The 19,365-nt window shown below is 44.6% G+C and overlaps 1 protein-coding gene across 16 annotated transcripts in view; it reads left to right on the forward strand.

Moving 5' to 3' along the window:
- The window catches only part of Ncald (neurocalcin delta), a 432,618-nt gene that overhangs the window by 359,891 nt on the left and 53,362 nt on the right, over window positions 1-19,365 (forward strand). Inside the window, exon 1 of one of the 16 annotated variants that reach the window (XM_004642262.2) lies at window positions 3,604-3,708. The exons of the other annotated variants lie outside the window; for them this stretch is intronic. The gene's annotated coding sequence lies outside the window, so the exon portion shown is untranslated. Of the gene's footprint in view, window positions 1-3,603; window positions 3,709-19,365 lie in introns of those variants that run through there. 16 annotated transcript variants of the gene reach the window in all.

Consider the following 19,365-nt stretch of genomic DNA (forward strand, 5'->3'; position numbering starts at 1 on the left):
ATTTTTTTTCTTGCCATGTTATTCCTTAGGCTGAATCTAGATTAAGACTTTTAGGATCCTCAGATGCAGAAAAGGTAAGTTAGCCTTCTCTCCCTCATAATAAATTAAAAATAAAAGCATTCTAATGAGTAAAATATACATAAGAAATAATTCAATTATTTCCTAAAGTATACTGAATGCCAATTATATCCGTTTAATTATATTACATGTAAATATATTAAATGTCAATTATGCCCAAATATGGAGCTCGGCTTCCTGAATAAATCTTGGCCCTGCCACATACCAGGCAGACAAAGTTACTTTATACTTCAGTTTCTTCATGAAACATGGAAAAAAGTGTCTGTCACACAGAGTTGTTATAGTGGGTGATCTAAAAGCACTTAGAACAGTGTTCCATATATGGTAAATACTCAATTAATGGCTGCTAATGATTATCCAAGATCCAGCTAGGGTTAATGATATAGTTCAATGGCACGGCACCTGCCTGTCAAGTACAAGGTCCTGAGTTCAATTCCTGGTATCCCCTAAAAAAAAAAAAAACAGGATCAACAGCTATAGTCAGAAAATACATCAGCATAAAATTTGTTCATCATATGTATTTATGACTTAGTAAGGAGAAGTTTGATTTCCTTGAGAGCTATCCATTGCTGCACAATTTTGTAATAACTCAGCATGTTTTATTTTGTTTTTTCTTTGCCTTTTGGGGGCTTTGAGATAGAGTGAGGAGAACCGCTCTTTTTTTCGGTTAATAGAAACAAAGAGGACTTATTTCTTCCTGTTGTTCAGAATTTATTTCCCAAGGGTTGAATCATTCACCACTAGTATGCATGTCCATCTGGGGTCTGTGCTAACCTTGGGGCAGTAGGGATGAATAACGCTCCACCCTTCCACTGAAGATCTGCGTAGACCCATCACGGTCAGACAGGGACCTTGGAGTGACGCATGCATTGGGTCTCATACCTTGTGGCAGAGAGTCAGAATTCTATGATACGTTAACTTGGTAGTTCTCACAAAAACCTCAAGGTTTAAGCCTGACAGCTTGAGCTGAGCACCTAAATAACTTACCCAGAGACCTACCATAAAGAGATGGATTTTAACCATGTAAGCCCAAATGCTGAGTCCAGGCCTGCTCATTAATGTTGAAGCAGAGGAGAGGGCAGCATCTCCATTTAAGAATACTAAGAAAGGCTGTACAGAATTGTCTACTCATGGCCCAGGCCGCCCGTTAATCCCGCTGTGGGAACCTGGTCAGGCTGCTGCTTCTCCACTTATGTCTGGCAAAAGGATCCGACTAATAAGAGGAAGCCCTGACATTCCACAGCAAGGGAAAACCATGGTAGGAACTATTTTTTGAATAGATATTTTTGAATTTGGTGAATCATTTTAATCCTCAAAATATGACCTGGCATTTAGACAGTGAAATGACACAGTATCTCTTCTCTGTGGTGGGTTATGCCTGGAGAGACCCCATGTACATCCTGTGATACTTTCAACTACAGTTGGATTAGTTAGCCAAGTCATTAGAAAGCTGAGCTCCAAAGAGACTGACATCATGGTTTTAGCTCTTAAGAAGACCAGAGAAATGTATGAGAGATCTCTAAACCTCAGTAGTTGCTAAGGGAAGTTAGTAACGTAGGTTGGAGGCATACAGTAGGAACAGGGATTGCATGCACCTGCTTATCACTTGAAAGTCAGTTCACCGATTCGTTTAATGTATAATAAAGTATATCTAATCAAAAGGAGAGACAGTTCAATGGAAAATGTGTTTGTTTTTGTCAATCTTCACGTGAGTCAGTTTGAAATCTTGAGTTTTAGGCATTTTTAGACCTAGGAACTTCTCGTTTGAGGACATCACCTATCGGCTGCATGTGGCACTGCAGTCTTAGTCTCATCCCCTAAAGCTGCGTGGGCGTCTGCACCATGGGTGGGGCAGCCAGGCACTCAGAGTTGCTGAGGTGATAAATCAGGCAGCTTAGCAAAGCTTGATCCTGGAAGTCTACGCTTCTTTCCCCGTTGTTACAGTGATGTGAGCTTTTGAACAGAAACCCAGAACTAGAAATGGAACCAACTGTAAGTTCATGATTTGTGGCTGTTGCTGAAATCTGCACCTTCTGAGGGCTCCTGACAGCCTGAACAGACATTGCATTCAGTTAGTTGTCCTCAGTCAAAGAAGCAAACTCCTCCACAGTCATTAATCTGAAAGTGAAGAGGGCGCATTCCTTAGAGTTTAATTTTACTTTCACAATGCTACAGCTAATTGCACCAGGAAAATAAATTTTCAAATAAAAATCTATCTTTCCTTTAATTGGGACTTGGATAGAGGTGAAGGAAGATGAGAGAGGCAATAGGAAAATTCTATGGCTTAGTGGTTTGGTAATTAAGTGTTTTCATTAAAGAAACAATTTCTGACTCAAATGCAATTCCGTTCTTTCACAGAGACACAAACGTGACCTGCCCGGTTGACGCAGGTGCGTTTGTATTTTGTGGTGCCTCACGGCTCCTCTTTTAGGAAATATGTGGCTAGGAAACCAGAATCGAAGCTCTGGTCGCCCTGGCAGTTAGGGGGCTACAGCACTGTCCTCTGCCCTGCTCTTTATCTCTTTCGCCTGAGTCAGTATACATTTCATAAATGTCTGTTTGCAGAGTACCTTCCTGTGGAGTTCACTTAATTTTGTTTAATTGGCTTCCTATTAATTAATTAAAAAGAAATAACTAGGTCATAAACTTGTGTGCAGAGTTGGAGGGAAGCTGCGGCAGTCCTGAGGAGTGAGGCGGAAGGCAGAGTCCCGGTGGGACTTCCTCACAGTCCACTGCTCCGGGCTTTTGTGGGACCTGGCAGCAAGGGGCGTGCAGCAGAGAGGGAAAGCTTTTGCTTAGTCCAGGGTTACTTTAAAGGAGTACCGTCCAGAAACTCTTTCGGTCATCACTTTTGCAAAGATCCCACAACACACAAATCCTGAATTATTGTGCTTGCTTCCGCAGCCCACTAGGTACCAGCCATTTGACTGTTTCGTTCCATCTCTTGCATTCTCAGCACATTGCAGGAGGTGCTAACATAGTTTTAAATATCCTTTCTTCCAACTTTCCTTGGGCTTCTGTTTTTCTGTAAGTAATTTGCTAAGATTACCTGCAGAATTTTGTTTTTCTTTTGGTGCTGGGTTGAGGACGGCAGAAGGGGAGGGGGGAGAGGAAAGGAGAGGAGAGGAGAGGAGAGGAGAGGAGAGGAGAGGAGAGGAGAGGAGAGCGAGGCTTCATGCTGGTGAGTGTGAGAACAGCAGGACCTTCGGAGTAGCAATTATTTTTCTGTAAGTAACTGCAAAGAAAGATACGGAAGCCTTGAAGAGGAAAGTTGGAGGCATATCTGAGTCACAACTTTGGGGGCTGTGGTTGTCAGGGGCTGTCCATTATGCTTGTGCTCTGTATGTGTACACACACACACACACACACACACACAGCACACACAACCACAGTGACAGATGACCTATTGAAATAATTTCAGAGCTGGTCTGTGGTTGCTACGACAACCAATGCTCTCTTGGCTTTCATCTGGCCATGTGACAGGGACTTTGACGTCAGCCAGAGGCAGAGTCTGTGGCGGAGCCGCACAGTCAAAGGCTGTGAGAATCGGGTGGATGCTGCTGCAGTGGCCGTTGCTTCCCAGGGTCTGCGGAGCATGGACTGCTAAACCCTGCACTTCTTCTGCCTGAGGTAACCCGGGTGCTTTGTCTACAGTCCTTACGTGCGTCTAGAGCTCACTGCTGTCCTTCCCTCTTTCACCTCCTCTAACTTTGTCCTCACGAGCAATTATTGTTTTAGCCTGCGAGGAATGCGAAGCAGTGTCCAGGCATGAATGTCATGCTCTGGAATTTGGTTAAATTTGGCTCAGTGTTCTGTGAAGTGGGCTAAAAATCTAATCACCTTTCTTTCTCAACACTTGCTGACATTATCTAGAAATACAGACCGTGCAGGTCGAGCCAAGCGTGTCCCCGTGAATTCCAGGAGCCTCTGTTTGGTACGGTGTGGATTTAAAACTCCAGCCATGCTGGCAGGTGGGTCAATAACTTTCCTAGTCGCAGTTGCTGCCCGACTGCGACTCCACCCCAGCAGGTTGGAATTTGGTTTCTGCCTTGTTTGGAGCATTCATAATTAGCAGCGGTGGGAAAGGGCATTACACTTTGAAAGTTGGGATTTTTCTTCTCTAGGAGGCCTTTGGTGTTCTGAGAATACCCGGGAAAACTGTCAATAGCTTCCTGTTTAGAGAAAAAGAATCCTGGCTGAGCCAAGGCTGCAGGACCTCTGTGTGTGTGTGTGTGTGTGTGTGTGTGTGTGTCCGCGCGCGCGGCTGCTTTGTGGCTCTTGGAAAAAGTGCACATTTCAGTGTCCTCAGAAAATTGAGCTGGGAAGAAAATTGCAGTGGATGGTCTTTTACTAAGCAGTCATGTAAGCTGTTTTTCAAAAATAGAAATAATTACCTAGAAAAGAAAGTAAAGGCCCTTAAGCTAAATATATCATTGATACCGTGTCTACTTTAACTCTAACACAGATGTGGTCCTCAAAATTTATCCGGATATTGAATATTTTGAATACTGTGACTAATAGAGATCTTTATCTCTCTATTCCTAAAACACAATATGCTGTAAATTGCTTTACTTTGCATTGTTGCAGTTCATTTCCTCCCCAGGTTTAATAATTTTTCTTTCATTGGAAGCGAACTGGGTTGTTTTGGGGCTTAGAATTGGATGAACTCTGCTACTAAGGTGAATGGAAGCCTAGGTTTATAACCTTGTTTCCAAGTCTTACAGATTTCATAGGGAAAAACAAGGACACATTTTAGAGTAGCACATATGACATAGCTAGTATGCTAAGCAGTGGAAAAAAACAATTTAACTTTCTATACTATAGATGGATGGTATGCAAATTATATTCAAGAGTGTGTTGTTTTTGACTTTTTATGTTCCTTTTTAGCTTCAGAATTCTAGCACTTATCGTTTATTTTTACTCTTGTTGGAGAGAATTTCAAGTAGTACTTAGCTGGAGTGATAAGTGAATAATTGTGGTTCTATCAGTAATTTCTCAGGAGCTTTCCATGAGTGGGTATTCACTGTAGTTGCTAGCACTTGATGTATCTATCCTTAATCAGAGTCTCCATAGAGGATTTTCCAAAAGTCTCCTGTGCTTATGTTCAAGACACGGCTCATGAAATATCATCTCCTTATTCAATTGATCTTATAATTATAATAGCTCAAAGGCCATATTCCTGCCATCCCTAGAAGAATATTAATTGACCTGTAACATTTCCATTGCACAAGGACTGAATTGGTTAGCACCGTCATTTAAAAACACTGTGTTTGATGGATCCACTTGGATGCTTGCTCTTTTACATAAACTCTGAAATTATAGTGATAGTTTTTCTTGCTGCTGTCTCTGTTTTAAAGTTGTAAGATGATTGTACTCATTGCCCTTGTGAAATGGACTGGATTTCAGAACTGTAAAATAGAAGAGATCAATTCAGTGTTATAATAAAATGTCAGTGATGAAGTTTAAAGAAAATCTAAGCTGTGAAAGCAGAGATGCTCAAAAATCTACAGGTCTTCTAACAGTAAGCAAGAATGACTCTCGCCAGGATCATCTGTTTACAAGAAGACTGCACTGATTTCAAGGCCAAGGTTGTTTCAGCTTCCAGAGATACGGCCAGGAGTGATTTATTCCAGAAAGCTGGCTCTTGTATTTTTAAATGCTTCGTATATCGGTTCAGGGATGCTTAGCTGCCTCAGTGCCATCGGCCTGTTTGGCAGCCTGGTGAAGCCCATGAGCTGCTAGCAGAGTGATATTGGAAAGTGCATAAAATAAATCATGCAGGATTACAAGGAAAACCACTTTGGCTAACAATGTATCGACAAAATTTTTTAAAACTGTGGCATGTCCTTTATTGACAAGATACATTCTTATGTATATATACTCACAGTAGATAGGATAACAACCATAATTTTGAAGTAATGGTGAGTATAAGTGGTATTTCGAGACTTGAGTTGGTATATCTACAATTGTAATATGATGCAAGAATACCTGTGATTTGTCTTGCCTGCAATGTGGCAGGTGCTGTGGCTTGTGGTCTTGAGGTAGAGCGAAAGAAATACTAAATTTTGGTCTGAGGTTGTGAAAATAGAGATGTCATATTTTTTCTGTATGAATTCCTTGGGCCCTCTTGAATTCTACTTACCCTGAGTTAAATGATATGTGAATTAGTGATGCCAAAGGTCACAGAGCCATTTTAGACAAAATTCATAACCTCATTCCCACATTCAATTTCACCACATGTGATTTTATTTTCTGGATGTGTGAATTTCACAGTATTCTTTAAATTCTGTGTGAAAAAGGATGACATGTTCCCTCAGCTGCTATGACTTTTTCTTATTTTTCTCTTGAAAAAATCTGACTTTTCCTTATTTTCCTCTTTAAATCCAGAACTAGTCGTAGGTTAGCTGCACCGGGAAGCTCTTACTGCCTGAGGTGGGCTTAAGATGAAATTTGTGGTATTAATATGGGCCAAGCCTATAACTATTCACAAAGGGGCTTTTTCCAGTCAGAAAAGAGAAGCAGGGAGTATTCGCATGAAGAGTTGTGGGTGTTATAGGCGATCGTAGCAGGAGGAAGATGCAGGACGATTCTTACGTGTTTGTGACAGTTGAAGTGAGTATGAAAGACTTCCATGACATTGCAGCTTTGGGAAGTACCTATGTGTGTGTCATTTGACAAATTGTCACGACCAGTTACTTAAAATTTATCTGCCAGGGGTTTTCAGGATGAGATACATTCAAAATTAAGTGAAAAATAGAGATATTTCCCAAGAAGTTTGAGTGCAGGAAACTACAGGAGTGTGGGATCGTCAAGGTCAGTACAAGAAGCGTTGATACCATTGCTCAGCATGATTCATGTGGATGACGTCATGCCCTCCACCATTTTGAATGTGCAGAAGGTATTGCCCAGTTTTCCTCTTCATTCAACAGGGCAACTTTTTAGTCAGATGGCTGCAGTCATAGCCCTTCCTGTCACGTGTCCCAAGCCACCTTTTCTGTTACATTAGCACCTACCATCTCCTGGGAAGAGAAGGGAACTATGACATTTTCCACAAGCTGTTATTTAAACTCAATCCAAATCTTTCACATTTGAAATGGAAGCTTAGAAGTTCTTTTTCATGTGTTCCCAGAGGAACTGTGCATGAGGATTTTCTCAAACATTTCCTACTCTGGATTAGAAAAAATAAACCTAGCTGCTTTAGAGGTTGTGAGTCTCTGCCGAGACCTCTGGCTCTAGGCTGGACAGCACCTGCCTCTTGATGGTCGGTGTTTAAAGTTTTAAGCTCAGAAAGGAAGGTGTCATTATTTTTTATGAAGTCAACTTTTATTTATATGATCCCTTGTGATGGAAATTCAGCTAGAAATAGCAATCCAAGATGTAATATTTCTTATTGTTTCCAGAAGTGATGCCACAAAAGTTAATGTTAATTAAAACCTTGATATAAAATTATACAATAAATATTGAAATTCACTGGAGCCACATTCTCCAAACTAAAAACAGTCTGTTCTTTTTAATCTCCCTGGTTAAAATTAGTTTTTTCAGAATATTTATTTATAAACGTCCCTAATTGAAAACACAGCCCCTTTACACATAGTTTATATTAAGGTAAAACAAGTTCTACTCAGCTCATGGTGCAGTTCTGTATTTGATGGGAGGAAAGATATCTCTGGTCTGAAATATATTCCAGCTGTTGTCTTTCTTAATGGAAGGACTGTCCATAGCTTCTCTTGTGTCCCACTGACTCTAGGAAAACCAAACTACCTTTGCCAGATGGATTTTTAAAATAATGATTCTAATGTCGTGTACTTTCATAAAGTTAACTCCATTTGCTAGAGATGCAGGTAGAAGAGTGCTGTGTCTGCTCAGCAGACTCATGCAGACCCTCCTGCAACTAAGACCACGGTCTTAGTGTCAGCTTTGTGACAACAGCAATCCCACTGAAGCCACCCCATCCTGCACCTTCTTGTGGCCTGCCGTGGGTCAGATGTGACTGAAGCCTCCCTTAGCACAAAGTTACTAACTGGCTCTGCATCCACAGGGTTCTGTCAGGCATTTAGAGCCCTTCCCTAATGTGCTCCTTGAGTGACACTTATCACAGCTTTAGAGAACCCTAGTTACTTGGTAGACCTTGACTTTCATTTTGCTGAGCTTGTGCTCAAATAGTCAGTGTTTGTTGTACTCAATACCTGTGGGCACCTGATACGTGCTGGGCACTGGACTCAGGGATGCTAGGGGAACCCAGCAGGCTGGACACTCTGTCCTCCCATTCAAAAGGTAAATGTGACTGGCAGGGACTGACCTAGAGAATCATGTTTCTCTACGCCAGTGCTCTCTTGTATAATGGGAACTGGCTTGCTTTTGTAGGGAATCCTTAAAGCAGTCCCAAAGTACATATCTCTCCCACCTTTCCCCTAAAGTGGCTAGGATCAGCTCAGCACTCTACTAAATAGCGCCCAACCCCACCAGCACAATGCAACACTTCCCAGTGCTCACTCACTCACAGGTTGAGCTGGGAAGAAGAGCTCTGTCCACACAGTCACTGGGGCATTTGGGCTCCTCCTGTCAAGGAGTATGAGTGCAAATCCCATCTCTGCCACTTGACAGAAATACTTGGGGCAAGTTACCAGGCCAGTCTCTTACCTGGTAATTTGAGTGGCATGTCAGGCTTTCTAGTCAACTCACTCGGTAGAGTCACTGACAGTGTGAAGTCCTGTTTCCAGCTCTTTCTACCTCTGGTACTACTTCCACTGCCAGCCCTCCCAGTGGCTAGGAAGAATCACTGCTGGCGTCACAGGAGATGTGTCCCTGGTGTTGGGATAATAGAAGCTGCGTGGTCTGTTAAGCTTCTTTCAGAATAACTACTTTTCCTCCCACAACAACCCAGCTTTAAAGATGGGAATGAAGCAGATTGTGCTGTATATAATGGATTCCTATAGATGTTGGGGCCCAGGGCCTGGCTGTCTGCCTGCTATGTTGTATCCTTTCGAGCTGGAACAGACTGCATTTTCTCTAGAAGCACTGTGGCAGGGTGTGGCAGAGTGTACTGCAGAAATGGGCATGCAGTCATACCCACCTCCATGTGTCCCTGGCCTGCTCCGGCAAGGGGTGGTGTCTGGCACCCACTCTTTGACCTAAATGTTCTTCTCATTGGAACAGCTGACCGAATGCCATGTGAATAACACTGAGTGATGCTCACGTCTGGATCGCACGAGATATAGCTTGTTTTTCTCTTGGGCTGTTCCTTGTCATCTATGGTCTTGGCTCTGGGAACAGCTTCCGTGTGGAGAGGTCACATTCAGTGTTTCCGCCCCAGCTCAGGTCGCAGCCAACATCAGCGCCAGTGCTAGGCATTTGAGCCAGCTTTGCCATGGGGTCTCGCTCACCGGTGGCTCCTGGTATCCGCGGATCAGAGATGAGTGGGCCCAGTGGATCCTGCCCTAAGGTACAGAATCATGAACAACACAAAAGGTTCTGTTTTAAATTCTGAGGTTCTGGGGATGGAATCTAGGGCTTTGCATGTGCTAGGAAGTGCTCTGCCACTGATCCACACTCGCATGCCCCCTTTTCTTTAAAGCCCTTAAGTCACAGGGTAATCTCTTTGGCAGTCAGAGTAGCTGGAACGTCTGAGTGAAATACTGTCTAGAGGCCTCAGCTTCCAGCACACAGAGACTAAATAGGCGAGGCTTTGAGCTAAGTGTCTAACCTAACTTCAAACAGTCTTCAAAGAAAAATGTGCTCTAGTGACTAGCTAAATTATGAATGAGCTTAGGGATGTGCCCTGCTTACACATGGGAAAAGGCGTTCTACCTCATGATACTGTTACTGGTTCTAAGAGATTTAAGTTTTGTTGGTGCTCAGTGAATGCATAGTCCAGCCCTCTGCTGGCTGGGCTCTGTTCTGGCTCTGGGTCCTGTGCAGGTGGCAGCACTTGTGCCTCTGTCTGCTGTCACTGCTGGCTTGCTTATTCACCCTCGTCTCCCTCTGCCACACCTGTCCCACCTAATCTGCTGCTGGGCATTCTGTTGTTAGACCTGCTGCCTCCTGGCCACTCGCTGTTGGCCCATCTCCAGGGCTTCTGGGCATTATCCGCTCTAATGGCTCACAGTGAGGCCGGGGAATTCCCCCTGGCCAGGTGAGAGTTAGCAAAGCCTTTTTCCACTCCACAAAGCTGCCAAGATGGCAGATATTTGGCCCCTCATATGGGTCAGACCTAACGTTTGGAATCCTCAGAGGTGTCCTTGTCCTTACTCAGAGAGGCATCTCCCTCCCTCCTCCACAGCACAGTAATTGGCACTGGACTATCTTCTGGCTGGCTTGAGCATCACCCCTTCCTGATGGTTTTCCCACCTCCCCATGAGAAGACACTGAATCATTCATTCAGCACTGCATGGAAATCTTCCTTCCATGTCCAAGGGCTCTCCCTTCACTGGTCGTTCCACTGCTCACCAGAGAACCTGGGCAGAGTGAGGCAATCACCCAGGCCCTTCAGTGGTCAGAATAGGTCTTGCCTCATCCAAGATGGCCAGCTCTGTGAGCACTGCAAGGTGATGTAGACCAGAGAGCCTTTGAAAAGCTTTGCAGCCAGTGAGCAAGACCGGGAAGCAGGTGTGACCAAGGAGAGGAACACACCATGACTTTCATCTCAGTTAAAGCCAGGCATGGTACCTCCAGTCCCACTGGACATCCAGTGGTACTCACGATCTCTGTCTTCTTTGTGAGTAGCTTGGCTCCAGGGGCTGTGCAGTGTTGAGGCAGCTTTGGAGAAGAAATGAGATTTGGGCCTTGAAGGGTGGATTTGGCATGGCCGGCTGAAATGAAAGGATGATTCATGATGAACACCATGAGAAAATCCCAGAACAGAAACAGAATCCCCACACATCTGGAAGGGAGAAAATGGTTAGGAAAAGAAAAAAAAGTTTAATGTATAGAGTGGCTCTGTGGAGGATATCAAATTTACACTGAAGCTAGATTTGACGTGACAGACACCAGGAAGCTAGTGGAATGTCAGGGGAAGATAGGTGAGGTGTGTGTCAAATGCTATAGTATTTCAATAACCTACATCCTTTGGTTTTAGGTGGTTTATGTTAAAAGCCTGATCATGTGTTAAGTGTTTGATTTATCTCCATTTTGTTCATAGAGAAGTTCCAGCTATTCAGCTTTCAAAATCCTTGAATTTTCTTTTGCTCTCAGTATTGTGAACAGCCCTTTAAACTTCAGCTGGGTGATATTGGTGGGCAGAGCTGTGTACTATCAGAGCTTTAAACATTTAGTCTATTGCTTCCTAAAGTCATATTTATGTAAAGCCCACACCACTTGAATAATTCAAGCTTTCATGACATTTTCTATGAAAACCATACTATAATGATTATGTAATTACAATTTCTAGTCATCATGAAATGCCTGCACAGCACACGATTTCTCTGAAAAATCTTTGAATGAAATCACAATGGAAGACCAAATTACGCTTCGTGAAGTTTTGGTGCTAAGTCTTTGCATCATTTCATTGTATCTGAAGGCTTTGAACACTGGGCATCGGTGTGTGCAGTATGTTTGGCACCATCAGAATGGAGCCTGCCATTTTTGAGAAAAACTACTGCAAGTCATTACACCAAAAGTATGTATGATATACGCGTATGCAGTAGAGCATAATGAACAATCCCCGCAGAGCTAACGAGAACATTTAGTGATCATTGTGACAAAGTGTGAGTGTGGACACTAACACTGCTGCTGTTGCATAGTCTGCAGATGGACCCTCTCTAGGGCCATATATACCTGAAGGCAATGAAATCAGAAATATATTTTTATGGTCTCTTGTTACCTAAATGTTTTAAAACCGCTGAGGACAGAGTCGGTGACCTCAGCTCTGAAAGTGATGAGAAGCCTGCTTTCCACTTTGAAGACATCACTGGCCAGTGCTGCTGGCCATCGTGGGTGCTGGGGACACAGGTGTTTCTGTGTCCTGAACCAAGGCCCAGGCTACTGCTGTTCCCACTTGGCTGTTAGGGAGGAAGAAGACAGTGCCTGGGCGAGCCCTGGGCTCTTGGAGGAACCCTTGTGGGGTGTCAGTGCTAACCATGCCCCCTCACCGGAGGACTTCAAAAGAACCTCAGCAAAAATTTAAGGGAAACTTGCAGTTTTCAAGAAACTATTTTTTGCTCTATTGAGAAGATATATTCACTGAATTCAAGCCATCTAAGAAAGATGAAATGTGTGGGTCAAATTCTACTTTATGAGGACACTCATCGACATTTGCCATGCTCCTCTCCAAAATTCTGATCAACTTCCTGCTTCGAGAGTCCAGCACAGAGTAAGAAGCATGATAAATAATACAGTGACTATTGAAATGAAAAAGAAATTTGTCACCATAAGACACACATTGTCATTAATCCCTATCAAAATACTCCTTGCTTCGCACGCACACACTCTCTGTGGCAGCTCTGGGTCCTCTTTTGTGAGTGTCCAGTTGCACTGTTCTGGCTGCCTCCATGCCCTCGGTGGGTTCAAAGCGTCTACCTTGCACAGCCGTCTGCCTTTTGGAAGAGCCAGAAGTCACACAGGGCCGACTTGGTGAGTGAGGTGGGTGAGGACGCAGGGTCTTGCTGTTGCGAGCCTGCTTTTCTGCTGGCTGGTGCTCGGCAGCAGCATTCTCTGTATTTTTTAATCACATCTCATAAAGACACAAAAGAGGACCCCAGAGCTGCAGAGAGCAGCAGGAACAATGGGATGAGTGTGTTCGAGCGGGGGGAGGGGGCTGAAGGAGATGAATGGCTGGGTGTCTTTAATTGTAATAACTTTTAAATATTTTAAATACCATGCATTGCAATTGTCCTATAATTATCAAGGAGGTTATGTTCCAGACACCCCCTATGATAAGTGAAAATCAGCAAAGTAGCAAGGTTATATTTATTTTAGGCTTTATAAACCCCACACTCTTATAAACCTTTCCCACACTTTTAAAAAGACTTGTAATGTTATTAACCATTTTCTAAAGTCATAAACCTATGTAATTTTAACAACATAGTTATACTGTACAGTACTACAAAATCCCACAATACAGTGAAAAATCTGTGATACATAAGTTAGATTAGTATGTTTTTAGAAACCCACAAAGCAGTGAGCCCGCAAAAGCCAAAGTGAGAAATAGTGACTACCGTACATGTTCATGCTGAAAATTCATTCATTTTCCCACATTTGATCTCCACATCCATTAAAGCTTTCTCAGCTTTCTCTCTCCCCATAAGTCCAGGGCAATGGCCATTTTACAGTTTTGAAGCAAGAACATTTACAAGTAAACCTAGGGAGATAGCTTGGTGTTCTAAGTGCCTACTTGGCAAGCACAAGGACCAGGGTTCTATCCCCAGTACTGCACATCGTGCTGGCTGACCCTAAACCAGGCATGGTGGTGCATGCCTGTAATCCCAGCACTGGGGAGGCTGAGGCAAGAGGATCACTACAAATTAAAATAAATAAATAAATAAATAAAATTTAAAAATAAGCCTACCTTTCCTTCCTTTTTGTGTAAGATGTTCAGTTAATAAGAGTCCTGTTAAAAGTTCTAAATAATTGGATGTCTTTTAGGTTTACACAAACCAGCAAAATGTATACAGGGTTCCGTGACTGAGAGACTTCAGACGTGCAGCAGTGTGTTCTTGTGTTCTTGCTGGTGAAGAGAGAGGGGACAGTGGACTGGAACCTGTACTCACTCTCTGTCACCTACTTCAGCTGTAGGCAGGACGGTTTTATGTGACCACTCGGCTTGCTATGCTACCTGTAAAATAAAGCCAGTGAGAGCCGGGCGCAGTGGAGCACCCTGCAGCCCTAGCACTTGGGAGGCTGAGGGAGGAGGATCACAGCGCGTTCAAGTCCAGCCTGGGCTACACAGTGAGGCTCTGACTCAAAAATGAATGAATGCGTGAATGAAACCAGTGAGCGCGGGGGGGGGGGGGGTTCTGGCCTTAGTGTACAGGCAGAGCTACGCTGGTCTTCAGTTAATATTCACTTTAAATAATGCAAGGACAGAGTGAATATATGTTTATGGCAGAACATTTGGAAGATACAGAAGAAAGAAGGAAAGAGCTCACTTTTATTCTGTATGTTAAAGATAATCACCACCACTTTAAAATCAAAAAGCATTATATTTAATTTTACTCCAACCAAAGAAAAAGAACTTTGAGATAAAACTGAGGATTTGAACTTCAGGTAAATTTTCTTTAAAACAGGGATTATTTGCTTATAACTAAATAAAATGTCTAAAAATTGAAGCCAATCAAACATTAAGAGATGGGGGTTCTCTTTTTGAGAAACTAGTTGTGAGTATAGGCTTATGTTTTCAGATAGCCAGGCTTAGCTAACTTATGAAATTAGAGAGAATACCTGGATAATCAAAAATACCCTTGAGGCGAATCCCAAAAATTTTGTAAACAGAGTTCAAAACGTAATTCCATTTTCAGGGCTGTTCTCCTGGATAAAGTGAGGTGAAGAGAGTATTCTAGAACACAGCCCTTAGGGTCACACCGGGCTTTGGAAGGGACAGTAGCACTCAGAAGGGATGCAGGCCTAGCACCAGCGGTGGGCTCGAAGCGCCCCTGGGGCCCTCACCGTCGGCTTCCGACACCAGAGACTCCCCTCACTGCTCAAGGACCCACTGTGTTTTAGCTTGCTTCCTGTTGAGACCAGGATTATCCTTCTGGTATATTTCTTCTTTTCTAGAATATCTGATGATGTTTTTCTTCCCTGATTGACACAAGAAACTTAAATGCACGCTATATTTGTGGCGTATCATAATTTACTGTTTGATATTGAGGTATACAATTTGGTCATGATAAAGTAGCCATGCTTAAGGTCAGTTTAAGAAACAATAGGTTTATGGTAAAACATTTGGAAAGTACAGAATATAAAGAAAAGAAACACCACTATCGGCTTGCTGCTGCCTGAAGACAGCTGCTACTAATATTTTAAACACATTGTATTTAATTTTTCTCTGATAGAAGAAAACAGGACTCCAAGATGAACTGAGCATGTGACTCTTGCTCGTCTTGTTTCTCGTCACAGCTGTACTTCTCTAAGCCCCGCTTCTTCCCGAAGCTGTCTCGCTAGGGTTTCTTCCCCTCTCCGGCAGATCACTGCCAGATCTCTAGGCCTCTCCCTCGTTTGGATTCATTTCCAGTTTTGCTGGAGTATATTTGTCGTTTTTTCCAAAATGGCAGAAGTGGTATATTCTCGTAGATTTTCAGTTTGCCCTCATAATTGAAAAATAGATTCAGAACAACTTATCACCACAATCTAAGGACTGTGCTTCATTCTCTTCTGGCTACCTAAAAAGCAAATGCTGCCGTTTTGCTAGGTAGATTTTGCCCTCTTTTGTGAGCTCCCAGGATCTTCTTGTGCTGGGAAGTCACGAATTTCCCCAGGAAGTGGCCAGATACCTCTTTCTGTGTTGTTTCTCTTCAGACTTCCTGAGTCCAGTCTCCAGGTTTATTCAGCTCCTGAAAACATTCTTCTGTTATTTCACTGAAATGCTTGTCTTCTCTGTCATGTTTCCTCCACTCCCTAGTCTCCTGGGGCATGTGTTCCACCTCCTGGGTGTCTTGCCTATGCGCATAGCTTTTTTCTCATATTTTCTCTCCTCTGGTGGGGTTTCCTTGGCGGCTAGATAGGAGCAGGTTCCATGTTCCTTCTTAGAAGAGGGGGGCATGCAGAGGGAGGAAGACAAAGCGCGCTCTGCAGAACCCTTGTATTAATTACCCCCACTGTTCTTTCTCCCTGTGACCTAGGCCTAACTTCTCCAGGGCTCTGTTGTGAAGAACATATCTCGCCTGTTCATCAGCTGTCTCTTTTTTGTTTTATTTTAGGGAAGGGTCTACAGGGTGTTCAGAGTCTCACTACTAGATCAGACTCATAGTGATCCACCTGTTTACAGCCTCCCAAGAGCTGGCACTACCGGTGCACTCCATCATGCCCAGTCTCAATTGCTGTCTCAGCACACCCCAGGGGCAGGGCTGGCACAGCAGGCCTGGGGACCAAACCCCCAGCCCCTGCACCTGCTTGCAGGTACTTTAATCCATGAGCTATTTGGCCAGCCCTTATCAGCTGTCTCTGAAGTCTGTTTTAGCTCATGGTTTTTATTAGCTCAACTCAACCTTATCTGTTTGCCATTTTCCAGAAATTCCCTGTAATTTTCACCTACTAATGGTAGCCTTTCTTGCTTCCCAGCCCTGTTGTAGATTTATTCTTTGCCATGCAGGTTGCAAGCCCACAAGCATGATCTGCCAGCTTGAAGGAAAGTGTTGCTGACATCCAGGATGGGCGCCGTAGGCCCTAGGCAAGGCTGTCACGGGCTCGGGGCTCTCACACCTCTCCAGGGATCAGTTCTTCTTTCTCATGATTAAAGACAGCACTCCCAACTCTGGCTGTGGATGGCTCCGTGATCAACCTGGATCATTCCTACAGAGTGGGCAGAGCAGAGGAGCATGGGTCACCCGGGCCAGGCCACCATCAGACTCAACCTCTGCCTGTATAGGTGCTGCCTCATCCCCCAGGACTTGCTCATGCCTGCTTCCTAACTTCCAGGTCTTGCATAATACAGCACTATACAAACCCGGCTTCTGACACACACTGATCCACAGTTCTACAACTCCCCAGCCATCTCCTCTAGTAAAGTCTGATCTCCCAGAGGGTGGATGAGGCCTTGCTTTGTGTTATACAGTCAGTACACCCCACAGGGGCTGGTGTGGAGAATGAGACACAGACTAAATAGCCATCTTGACGATGACTTGGTAAGAGGTGTGCTGGTTTTCTTTACTGAATGTGAGGCCATTGGTTTCCTTCAGGAGAAGCAGCCCTGGGAGGCCGAGTCACACAGGAGGGGCAGTATAAGGGTTCACAGGCAAACTGGAGCCAGTTTTGGGGCTGCACTGGTGGATGTTGCTCCCAGAGGCTGTCCCTGGGGATCTCTAGCTGTGTTGTGTCCTTGTGTGCTGAGAGGCAGTCTGGTAGCAGGGGTTTCCTCTTCATGCCAGTTCTGTGAGTGCCAGTCTTCGGACAGTAATTGGCAGAAATACTGGTACCATAGATCGATAGGTGTCTGTGAAGGCTCCTTCATGGTTCTCTATAATCCTAATAGGAAAATGAGGTCTGAAGCTGCTGGCAGTCTAACGTCACCAGTGTCAAGGGGCACATCAGTCCCACCACAGTAGGGAATGAGTCGCTGGGTCAAGGTGACATAAGCAGAGAAGCTAAGTTCTGCATGGCACAGGGTTCCAGCTGGCCAGAACTACTAAGTGAGAGGACAGGAGCACAACCTGGCCAGACTCCCGGCAAGACTGGTGCCCCAAGGAGGGATGTCCTCATGTTGAGGCACTGCACGCTTCCATCCCGACTGACTGCCAAGCCCTCTGTCACTGTGACAGTTGCTAAAAGTTGCATCCTGCAACCTGTGTGTCTCTCCTTCACCATTCTTTCTAGCTTCATGGGAATAAATCACCCATCAGGTAACACATGAGTAAGAGTTTTGAAACCAAATCCCATTTCCCTGCTGGTTGTCCTAACCATTTCAGAGTTCCACATTTTTTGGACTGATGTTTTCTCTGGGGGGGTAATAAGTTAATCAACTATGAACAAAGGAAGTTCCTGTTTCAAGAAGGTTTTGTGGGGATGGGGAGATAGCTTGGCGGTCTAAGTGCCTGCCTGGTGAACGCAAGGACTTGTGTTCATTTGACCCCTGGTACCGCATGCCATGCAGGGTCCGGAATACCGGGCATGCTATACCGTCCATGAAACACGGCATGGTGGCACGTACACCTGTAGTTCCAGGAAGATCATGAATCTGAACTGTGTAGCGAGACCTTGTACCAAATAAATAAAAAATAAATAATAAAAGAAGAAGGCTTTGTAACATGGAAACATTCACTATTTAGTTGTTTCTTTCTTGGTTTTTTTTTTTTTTTTTGGTTGTCTGCTCAACCTGCCCTGGGGACGGGGCTAGCGTGGCATATGGTGCTGGGGATTGAACCACGGTCCCTGCACTTGCCTAAACTTGCCTAAGCAGGTGCTTGAGACTGCTGAACTATCTTGCCAGCCCTCCATTGTTTCTTTCATTATAGGCCCCATTTCTCTAAGTTGGGGTACCCCTATTTCTAGGAAACAGTTGGTCAGCAAGACAGCTCTGCTTTAGGGGAGCATGCCAAAGAAACTTTGATACTGTCCACTTCCCCTCTGATTTCTGTTCCCACACTGCTACCTGGAGGAAGGAGCTGCAGTCCTGGACAGAGCCAGTGAGCCTGTGCCGCATGAGTCATCGAATTCCTCTCTAGCTCCTATTTATAACTGCTGGGGATTTCTTGGCAACATCTAGCAGGCTGATGACTCAGGACCTGTTACTTGTCATAGCGCACCCCACGACTGCCAGAGTTAGTCACTGCCATTACCCACCTTGGAGCTCAGTCAGTCCTGAGCTCTCGTTACTGGTGAGAAAACCAAATCCTGGGGCTTGGTTTTCTTCAGTGGCTTTCCACCGAAGAGGATGTTGGGATCAGAATCAGATCCAAGCACCTGCAGCTGCTTCCCTTCTCCTCTGGGCAAACACATTTTGCCATCTTCCATCAGCCTTGGCAGGGCTCACAGGGCCAAAACGTGGAAGGTGCGTTCTGTTTGTACAAGTGGTCCTGCGTTTAGGAAAGGAAAGTTCAGCCTCGAGCCTAGGGACTTCTCATTGCATCCTTCCCAAGGTGAGGCCCAAGGAAGGCTAGCTCCAGGACTGCTCTGTGGTAAACACATTTGCCAGAGGAGTGAAAGCTATGGTGTTTCCTCACTGAAAAACTTCTCAGTGCTTTTAATTTGTGGCATATCTTTAAGAGGAGGCCATGGTAAAATGTGTTTCCCAGATTTGATCATGGAGCCCTCTTTCCTGGGATCAGACTCTTCAATTCCTACAGCTCTTTTACCATCTCAGTCCTGGAGGCTTCTGCTTTCAGGCTCCTTCCTTGGAGCCCCCTCCGTTGGGCGAGGCCTCCTTCCCAGGTTCCTGCACTCAGGGAGAAGCCTGAGGCGAGGATGGGAGGCAGGAGACGGTAAGGCCCGGCCCTGCCTCGATCACATTCTCCTGGCACGTAGTTGACACCCCAGAGTACCTATTGGGGAGTTCCCTGGATGAGTGGATGACCCAGTTGATGCCTGCTGCGCTGCTGCCGTGGCCAGTGCCACAGTGCATCCAGGGGTGAGTTCTCACCGACCCACACTTGTTTGGAGTGCAGTGTTTTCCTGAGATGATTTTGCGTGGACCCAAGAAGC

The sequence above is a fragment of the Octodon degus genome, unplaced genomic scaffold (genome assembly GCF_000260255.1).
Source record: "Octodon degus isolate 3935 unplaced genomic scaffold, OctDeg1.0 scaffold00148, whole genome shotgun sequence".
Lineage (NCBI taxonomy): Eukaryota > Metazoa > Chordata > Mammalia > Rodentia > Octodontidae > Octodon > Octodon degus.